The sequence below is a fragment of the Numenius arquata genome, chromosome 9 (genome assembly GCF_964106895.1).
Source record: "Numenius arquata chromosome 9, bNumArq3.hap1.1, whole genome shotgun sequence".
Classification (NCBI taxonomy): domain Eukaryota; kingdom Metazoa; phylum Chordata; class Aves; order Charadriiformes; family Scolopacidae; genus Numenius; species Numenius arquata.
Genome location: NC_133584.1, coordinates 20,018,031 through 20,025,908, shown reverse-complemented (window position 1 = coordinate 20,025,908; position 7,878 = coordinate 20,018,031).

The following is a 7,878-nucleotide window of genomic DNA, read 5'->3' as shown; positions in this document are numbered from 1 at the left end:
TTCCATAAGGAAAATGAGGAAATTAATCACACACTCTTCCTCCCATTTACCTTTGCAATAAATAATGCGATTGCAGTAAATTTGCTGTTTTTAAAACCAAAATCTTTTATCCTCTGCAAGGGACTGAAAACATGAGCAAAATAAGAATGGGGTGAGGAGAAGGGAAAACCCACAAACCCCAAGCAGTTGTGAATGAATATAATGCCTGTTCGTACACCTCTACACCCGGAGAGTCAGTCAGATTGTGTTTGCATCCAAGATAACCTCTCATCCTGTATTTTGACGCGGCTGAAGTGCCGTGTCGGCGAGCCAGCACGACTGAGCGCAACCGCAAACAGAAAGGCTGTGCTCCCCGCCTTCAGCCACCAACCACGCTGAAAATACAGCTATAATACAGCGCGAGTAGTAGGTCTCTGTTTTACAGCTCTATTTCATTGCGAACAGCTACAACCCCAGCAACTTTCTGCCGTAACTCGTGGTTTAACTTCACCCCCCGTGGCGTTTGTTGTGGGCTGATCCCCGCCCGGGTGGCAGCCGCGGGAAGGCGGCACAAGGCTCCCCCGGACACCCCCAGACCTCCCGGCACCGGCCGCCCCGCGGAGCCCGGCGCAGCCCCTACCTGCCCGCGCCGCTCCCGCCGCCGCCGCCGCCGCCGCCAGCACCCGGGACAGCGCCCGCTTATACCGCCCTCGCCGCGCCTGACGTCACCGCGCGGCCACGCCCCCCCCCGGGCGGCGTAACCGGGAGCGGGCCGAGCCGGTGCCGGGCATCGGTACCCTAGCCGAGGGGCAGGCGGAACAGCCCCCCCTTACCCATCCCCCGCATAAGGTGGGGGTGTTCAAATGAAGGAAATAAAAACGGGGGGGGGGAGCACACGAAAGAAAAAAGGAAAAATAAAATAAAATTAAAAAAAAAAAAAAAACAAGAAAAGAAAAAAAAAAGAAAAGAGACAGAAAAAGAAAAAAGGAAAAAAAGAAAAACAGAAAAGGAAAAGAAAAAAGACAAAAAAAAAGAAAAGGAAAGGAAAAAAAAAGAAAAAAAAGATAAAAGGGGGGAGGAAAGGAAGAAAGAAGGAAAAATGTTAAAAAAGAGGTGAAAAGAAACTAAACCAGACAGACGGGGGGTACAGACCTGGGTACAAGCCTTCTGCTTTCCAGCTCCCACAGACTTGGGGGGGGTGAGGAGCTGAGCCGGGGAGGGGGAGGTTTATTAGGCTGACCAATATGCTCGGGTTTGTAGGCGAGGGCCGAGGCAGCAGTGGTGGCACACGGCAGGTCTGTGGGACAGGGGCGCAGCTGGGGCCATGCAGGGGTGGGAGGGGGGTATGAGCCTGGGAGGTCTCACGGTGCCCAGGCCTCCTGAGGAGCTGGCCTTTTAACAGCTGCCCTCTGAGTGGATTTACTATTTTTTTAAGCCTTTCAATGAGCCGTGGTAGCACAGTTCTGGCTTTGTGACAGGGCAGGGACAATTCACAGTATCCATGGCCTCTTCATCAGGCGTGGGAGGTCCAGGAGCTCCAGACCAACTAGAGCATCCTGCTGTGGGCCGAGTGTTCCCGAGGGGGATAATGACACCCCTCCATTGTAGGCCTGAGACAGGCCGAAAAACTGAAGCACGCTGGGGAGAGATAAGGCAGCAGGATCCTCCCCCCCCCCCGGCAGCTCCCTGGGCACGAGCACCCCGCTCCTGCAGGGCTCTGCCTCCACGGCCTCCTGGCTTTGACCCCACTTTCCTGGGTGCGGGTGCAGCCAGAGAGGGGCTACCCACCCTCGCTGCTGGCCAGGCCCTTGCCGGTCTGGCTCCCTTCTCAGCGCTCCATGGGCAAAAAAAGGCCACCGCTTGCACGCAAAGCTCACTAGGGTGAGTAAATACCACGGTGCGTAAATCAGAAAGCATGAAATGTAACACGGCGCTTCAGCTGCTGCTCTGGGGTTTAGCTCGTTCCTTCTGCTTCCGTTCCATTCCAGAAAGGTTGCTTTTACTTTGGCTTTTAAATCAGGACTCCTTTTCCCCCAAAATAAATCTTTCCTGACAATTTTGACCTTTTACAGCACAAAATGCAAAAAGCTAGGATGAATGTACCTTCCAAGCCAATAAATGTTACAAAATTAAATTGTCATAAGAACAGCAAGGTAGAAATAATTGCAGCCACGAAGACAGACCAAAGGACTATCCTTGCTGCATTTGCTGTAGTTGAAATGGAGATCTGGAAACCTCTCGTTTCACCTCATGTAGCATTATGAGTAAAACAGAGGGCTGGTTTTTGTGCTGAAACTCTTGATCAGCAGCTTTATTCAGACCCCACATACAACCCAAAATGCTCGCTTTCATCACTGGGCGCAGGAAAAAAAAAGCCAAAAGAGAAGTTACATGAAGACCCATGACAGCATCCCTGAAGAAGGGACCCAGAAAGGCATCGGCTGCAATAAGCAGAAAGCGAGGTCCAAGCTCCCCCTGAGCAGCTGGGAACTGTGTTGCTGAGCATCAAATCTCCGAATGCCCACAGAACATACAGTTGCAGACAGTGTTATCCCTCATACACCTTAGTCCGTGGAGAAAATAGTCACTGTGATCAAAACAACAACAACATCAAAAAACAAGGAGAAAAATGCTCAATTCAGACTTTCAGGAATGTTCTTGTGCCTCTGCAGGTATTTCTGACATGAAATGTCATGTTTTGTGCTTCCTGCCACCAAATGGCTAACATTTATCTAGCAAATTCTTTCCCATGAAATCATCCTCCTGCCCCCATCTATCCATCCCTGATCTTCAGCATCAGTGCGTATTTCAGACAACCCAGATTAATTGGCACATCAGTACGATTCCTTCCTCTGCTCCTTAACCGCTCACTTGAGATTTACAGCGTGTGAAGTCAGGCAGACACTTGGCTTAGGTCTCTGCCGTGGCTATTTTGGGTTCAGTGGATAAAATTTACCGAAGGGTATCCACAATTCAGCTGTCAATTTTACGCCACTTCAAAAAGCCTTGCCTGGACTTCGTGCTTATGATTGATTGCATCCGCATAGTCCTATAAGGAGGGCCTTAGTGAATGTACTTTTTTTCTTCCCCCCATATTGGGTATATGGCACTCTGTTCCTCAGCGTGAGTCATGCAACAGAAAATTTGATCTGTGCTGTCATTAGAGGTTCCGTGGCATTTTATACAAGAGTAAGATGACATCACAACATCTCTGAATTTTAGGAAATTGCATTAGAACTAGCTCAATATCAACTCTTTAACCAGAAGAGCTTGGTAATCTTGTTTTTCCGAGCGCATTTTGGCCACGCTGCATCCTTTTGTGGATCCTGGGAACAGACCAGTAATAAACATAATGGTTTCTCTGAATGGCCTGCCCTGTCACATGCTCTGCCTTACATAGGTATGCACCATGAGAAGCCAAAATGTTCATCAATCAACCCTGCATCTTGCATGTTAACTTAGGGGTAAGTAAAGATTCAGAGAGATTTTTTATTTCATTTCATGTTAGAAACAGAGGCAAAAGGACTCCAGCCACGGTGCTGTGTCATACCCAGCTGGAAGTTCACCATCCCTAAAAGTTAATGGAGAAAGAAAAGTCAGACAACTTGACTCTGGGTGGTAGCGAGGTCTGACATGGGGCTTGGTGTCGTTGCCCTGGTGCCCAGTCCCCAGGACAGCACCGGCACTGGTGGGGTGATGGTGGGAAGAACCACCACCGTTGATGGACCGCGGTCTCCTGGTGAGACCCGCCTCCCACCACAGGTGCCCAGCTGGCATGAGAGGGTGCAGCAGTGACGTTGATAGCATGAGCATCCCAGCAGTGACACGCGGCAGCAGGCGGCACATTTGTCTGGCTATGGTGGCTCTTTTCTAAACACCAAAATAGTTTGCAGTTTGTGCAGATCACTTCAGCTCTAGCTCTCTCCTCCTCTAATTGGTGTCACCAAAGATCAGTACTGCTTAAAAATAAAGCGGGGTTGTGTCAATATTGATTATTCCCCCCTTTTTCCTCTGTTTCCAGCGGCAACTAAAAATAATTTACAGTTCATTACAGACATGGCAATTCTTGCAGAATAAGTGCCATTGTCACATTTTAAATTCAGTCTATATCTGACTTGAATATCTGCATTTATTCTGTATGTAACGAGAAGGGGGAGGTTTCCTTTCCTCAGAAAAAGTTCATCTGCCATCACAGATATAGATTCCTTTACATTATTTCAATTTTAAAATACTTGAACTCTGCTCGTGTCCAACATTAGACTAGTTATTTTGTGCGCATTTTGTGTGCTTGAAAGATCAAACATATTTGTATGTAAATATTTTTGGCCTCCCTAAATTTAGTACATAATAAATGGCTCAAATTTCATTACCGAAGCTGTAAGGGGAGGGAAAAATATAACATTGTAAGGAAAAGTAAGGGCTTTACAGTTTGTACAGTCCTTTAAAAGCATGGACGTCAAGGTAAGCGTCTGGTGGCTGTAGATCACTGGGCTTTATTCCACGCTGGAATGAGATTAAGTAGGTTCACCACCAACCTGACTGACATACCTCCCTGAAGGTTTGCTCCTCGCTCCATAGGGACGTTTCAAGAACAGATTTTGCTAAGAAAAAAAAGAAAAAAAAGAAATCCTGACTTTTACCCAACAGGTACATGTTCAGGATTTCATGCTGCCTGCATTTAAAAAGAAAAAATTACATAGAAATAGGAGCCTTAGGGCAAGACTCAGCTGCTGCCTCTGAGGCACGGGGGTATGTCCACCTTTGCAACGTGGCCATACCAACAGCCTTGTGAGTGTCACTATTTCAGTGCAAGCGTCTCGTGCCACAGGTGGGGTTTCCCCTACCCACCCAGGCTCTCAGCCACACCTGAGGCTTCCTTGCCCTGGGGACAGACCCTGGACTGAGGAGGTGGCCGAACCAGCACAGCAGCCTCACTGAGGGCATCTCGCAGGCTCTCTCTCCGTGCCTCCAGGAGCCACCCTGGCCCAGCTGCTCAGCCTGAGGACACGGCTCACGGCCAACTACAATTGGTGGTGGTTGGTAATGGAAAACACTGCTCTGCACCTACAGCAGCCCAGCCTTCCTGTGCCAGGGTTGGGGGGGGGTCATCTGCGGCTCAGCTGTGCCATGCCTGCTTGTGAGTCCTGTCCCAGGGCTTTGTCACCCGTGGAAGTGCCTCTCCTTTTCTCCAGTGACTGGGGGAGGAGCCCAGACCTGCTGCCTCACCGTTCCTGCCTCCCGGTCCAATGACCTACACTCGCTATAGGACGCCTCAAGCTTGGGATAACTGGGGTCCACCACGTAGCACAGACCCTCTGCTCACCAGCTCCGGGAAGGGTAGAGGAGGAGAGAAGCCTCCACTGGAAAGAGCATGTAAAAGCAGCAGATGAATCACCAGGGAAAGAGTTTACTGTTATCCTTGTTCCAGTGCAGCCTCCAGTTTGAGTACCATGAACAGGAATAGCAAAACGCCAACAGATTAAGGAATATATGTCTTCTCATATAACCACCGGATTATTTTTATCTTCAGACCTCCCCCACATACATACTTACATATTTTATTCCATAGAGTTTCAAGGCTCTTCACAAGCCTGTGACATCTGCTTACCAACATTTGGTGTAAAAATATCAATATCTGCTCTGCATAGCTGTTCCGAGTGCTACATTTACCAGCCAGTAAAGATCAAGAGCCTCCTGGGAGCTGGCTGGATCAAACTGCCATGATTTCAGCACTGCTTTGCGTCAGACGGCAGAATTTAAAGTCAAAACACAGATAGGTTAGGGAGGAAGACAATGCGAAGCCCTGAGTCATACCCTGCTGAGGGTGAGGAGAACAGATTAATAGACAGCAAACATGAATGAAACCAAACGGCTCATTTTAGTCATGCGGCTGCTTCTGAAACCTAAAATAGGATTTATTTTTAGTTGTTGAGCACGAAAAGAGGATTTCTTTGCACCTTGCCAAGGAGAAGTTGAGAACCGAGTTCTAATTAGCGTGGGGCAGGCTCCCCTTTCCTTGACACCCGGAGGAGCCTGGCAGCGGGGCTCGCTGTGCTCAGGGACGTTTCGCTGCTCACAAGCTGCGTCACCCACGAGACTTTGCACGACCCGGCAGCTTTTAGCGTCATTCGGGTACAGAAGATGCAGCCCGTACTCCAGCCCCAGCCAACTTTCCTTTGCCAAAATTGAGTCAAAAAAACCCGATGGTTGCGTCTAACCAGGTTGTATCTTTTTGAGGAGCTGTGCCACTGCGGGGTCACGGGGGAAGGAGACATGGCTTGGCAGTGGGAGAAACTGCACGGGTTCACCCCAAATCATTTGAGATACCTTAACCGAAACCTCTGAGCCCTTCAGAGCAGCGGCGGCAGCAACCACCAACAGCAGACAGCAAAATTGGTTTGTCTCTTCTTTGCCAGGTGGGAGCCGCCTACCCGTGTCAAGGTCCTTGGCTGGTGTGAGGGTCCAACCTGGGGCATTGGCCACCTTGGGGTATTCGGGTCAGCCAAGATTGACCTTCAGTGATGTCTTTTCATGAGAGAACACAAAGGTTTTACATGGGAGTGGAAAAAGTTGGCACACAAATCTGTACACACATTTATGTGATTTTTCATTTTAAATTAACAGATAGAAGTGTTTTCACAGCTGCATATAAGGTTACTTACTTTATTTACTCCTCTGCCGAATCAGTTCAGCAATTCTGCTCTACAGAAACTTCATGATCTTGGGGCTAAGCCATCTCTATCCCTTACTTACATTAAAGCCTCATTAATTTTCACATTAATCACTTATAAACATGAAAAAGCTCAGTGATTTTGGATCTCCCTGTGTCTGGCAAAAAACCTCCATTTGTTATCTGCTGCCTTGTCTGACAACACAGGATAGGACTCCAGTGGCAAAATTGCCACTCCAAAATTAATGACCCTGTTCTTACTCTTTTTTTTATTTTATTTATTTTTTTTTTCTGAGAATCCAACCATTCTCAATGCTTGCCTTGCTTCATGTGGGCGAATGTTCTTCCATCCCCAAGCCAGTATGGCAATGGGTGCTTTAGCAACACAGAGTGCGAGAATCCGCCCACTAAAACTAAGAAGCCATGCTCTGTTTCCTTTCCATAAAACATTACCACAATTTTCTTTTGCATTGTCTTTGCTAATGTCATCAGTTTCACCAGTGCCATTACAGACTTTTTTGCGGCCATAGGTTTGTCCTTCTTTGCTTAGTAAGTATGTGCTTACATAGGTTCCAACCTTATTGCTACAGTAATTTATATAAATCTGGGTCAAAACCAAATTTAGCATTCGGTCACGGATATGACAAAAATAGAAAAAAGAGACTCAGTGCGAGGCACAGCACAGAGCCAATGTTACAGAATTTCTTCCTGGAGACAACTTCTACCAAGAATAGGGCAAAGAGTTTGATTTGGTAGCTCGTGTGGACAAGGCAGAACTGCTTCATGCCGCACCCGTTTTTTAAAACGTATACTAAATTAAAAGTTAATTCAACATAAAGATGAGTAATTGCATCAAAATGAGAGCACAAATCCATATCATCCCATGAGGTTATAGCTAGTAACATTTTCCATGGCAGCATTAAAGCAGAGAGCTTATATTTTTAGGGTTGAACTGTACTCAACTTTGAATTTCAGGGAGAGTTGGCTGGCTTCAATGGCAGCTTCACTGGTTTAGTGACTGTAGGGTCAAAGCAAGTCCAGACCAGAACCTCCGTGCAAAAAGCAGAAGAGGTAGAGGGTTAGTCATTTACCCTCCAGCCTTGCACCAGCCCCCTGCCCGGCCACCCTCGCTGCTCCGAGCAGCCGGGCTGTGGTCAGAATGCCCCGCAGCTCCCACAGCGAGCAGAATTCCAGTACGGACTATTTATCAGCTGGCAGAGACTTATCCT